A 2,623-nucleotide genomic window follows, 5' to 3' on the forward strand; every position below is an offset into this window, starting at 1 on the left:
ATGTTCTTCATCTTTTACATCTCTAAAGTCTAAATATAACGTGGGTTTCCTCTTCTTCATGTATCATCGACAATTTTAATGGTCACTAAGAAAAGCACACACATTCACATCCACTAACCGAGTCGTTGGGTTGACAAATGCTTTGCTTCCCCAACTGCTAATGCACCCACTTGAAATAATCTACTAATTACACTCCACTTGAAATAGTCGTCGTGGCTCGCGGGCTACGAATACGACGTGGATAATAAAATTTGTGCGACCAGTCAGGCTAAAAATCTCGTGGACCTTGCTTCACATTGTCTCCATTCCGACGACCGTTGGCTCACGATCATACGTAAAACTCGACAAGAATCGGTTTACGTGGACGGCATTTCAATCGCACGCCGGGGAGAAAGAGATAGGATTACTGGTAGGGAGAAACTGGGTGAAGATTTTGTTGGAAATTCCACTTCTTTTGAGAAACCCAAATGGATTAAAATTGTATTAAAATTCCATCACGGACGTCATCCGTGATGGACTTTTCGTCACGTCACGTGTCCCGACTACCCCGTCACCGTCACGTCACCGTCACGGGCAATACATCACCGTCGCCGTCACCGTCACAGCTCATCTGGTTCTTCACTGTCACCTTCACATCATCCGTCACGAGTCTGTCACGGTGATGTGTGACGTGACGGATGACGTTTGGCGATCCCTACCAAGAACTAAGAAATGAAGCATAAAAGGAATTCTGTAATTTACAAATCTCAAATGAAAGCCTTTCATGATAGCAAGTTAAACAGAAGAAACTTTTATGAAAATCAAAAAGTATGGCTTTATAATTCTCGATTGAAATTTTTTCCAAGAAAGCTTAGGAGCAGATGGGATGGTCCATTTATCATTATTAAACTGTTTGATTATGGAGCTGTTTTAATTTCAGATCCAAAGACAGGTAGACAGTTCAAGGTGAATGGAGAAAGGCTAAAACCATACTTGGAGCTAGAACCCCAACCTATGGAAGCAATGATAGACCTTCTTGATCCAGGGGTTTAGTCTTGCCTTAGTATATTTTGTTTCGTACCTAGATTTGCTGCTTTCAAATTTTTTTCCTTTACTTTAATTATCTTCCATTTGATCTCTTTTAACTATCTTTCCCGATAATTTTGAGTTTTTAGGAGAATAAAATACGGAAGCAACCATATCATGCACAAGGATCCATGGCAAGTTACTGACATCAGAAGCAAAAGAATCATGGTTAGACTATCATCTTCCTTGTGTTTCTTTATTTTCTTGCATTAGGGACAATGCATATTTTAAGTAGGGGGGAGAAAAAAAAACTTTGCTTCCAAAAATACTTTTATTCCTTACATCTTTGAATTTAATCATGCCCATCTTGGAGAATCAGTCACCCGTGTCCTAGCAACATGAGTATAGAAGTTACACATGTGTAGCGGATCAAATATATCTCTTAATGGTATGAACCATGGTCTAGATGCATGTGTTTTTCTTCCAAATGTGTATCCTCTTCACCCATTTTTCCTAGCGTACCCTTATCATTAACCCAATTTCACTCATTCTTATAGGTGCCCATCTATTCCTCGCTAGTCCTAGAATACTATGATATGCTCACTCCCAAGTTTCTTATCCTCTTTCCTTTGTGATATCACCCAATTATGTATTTGATCCGCTATATGTTCCTATGTATACCTCTCTTTGTTCATGCATACGTTCTCTCTTATGAGTTCATCTTCATGGTACTAGCCTGGAATACATCTATAAGAATCATTCACTCTAGAGTCTGATTTATTCTTATTTTGAAAATAAAATAAATTGGACGAGAATGAAGAGAGAGTCCCATTCTACATGTCACTACTGACAACAATGAAATTTATAGTAAGAGGAAAATCCGTCGACTTTAGAAATCGTGAGGGTTCAAGTCCCTCTATCCCCAAAAAAACGATTTGACTTCCTAAGTTTTTTTCCTCTTTTTCATCGGTGAATATAAATTAACTGTATTTTACATTTACTCTGCTCCTTCACTAAAAGATATGAGCACTTTATGTTTGGACCAAGGGTTTTTGTATAAGTAAAAATGAAGATATATGGACAAATAGTCGAGAATATTGAAGTGACTTATTCATTAGTAACAATTTCTAGCGTTAGGTTATCCTTTCACTTATAATATCAATCTTGAAATTCCTATTTACGTTAAGACCAAAAAGGTCAAAAAAGTTTTAAGCGCCTATTATTTTTTTGTCCTGTTATTTTAATGAACACAAACAGAAGTACTAGATGGAGTAAGATAAGGTGATGCATGTCAAATAGTATAGTCGGGATAGCTCAGTTGGTAGAGCAGAGGACTGAAAATCCTCATGTCACCAGTTCAAACCTGGTTCCTGACAAATAATTATTTCTCGGAAGAAAAAAATACAAATTCAGCAAGAAAGAAAGGCCTTAGTACATTAATAGAACTTGATACATACTTATTCATCCGTATAGCTTATAGTTAGATAAAGAGGAGGGTTTGATGAATTTAAGTGTTGTGGGTGTGGGGTTAAAAATTCCATTATACTCACTTTTTTGTCTTTATATTATGACTGATCTCATTGATTCAAAAAGTTTCGTTTTTCATTTTTTACCATTA

The 2,623-nt window shown here is 36.9% G+C and overlaps 1 non-coding gene across 1 annotated transcript; it reads left to right on the top strand.

The window, feature by feature from the left end:
* The first annotated feature begins 2,308 nt into the window (after positions 1–2,308).
* On the top strand, positions 2,309–2,381 carry TRNAF-GAA (transfer RNA phenylalanine (anticodon GAA)). Its single transcript has one exon. It is a non-coding gene; the product is annotated as a tRNA-Phe (tRNA).
* The last annotated feature ends 242 nt before the right edge of the window (positions 2,382–2,623 follow it).

Source organism: Wolffia australiana, chromosome 3 (assembly GCF_029677425.1).
Source record: "Wolffia australiana isolate 7733 chromosome 3, ASM2967742v1".
NCBI lineage: Eukaryota > Viridiplantae > Streptophyta > Magnoliopsida > Alismatales > Araceae > Wolffia > Wolffia australiana.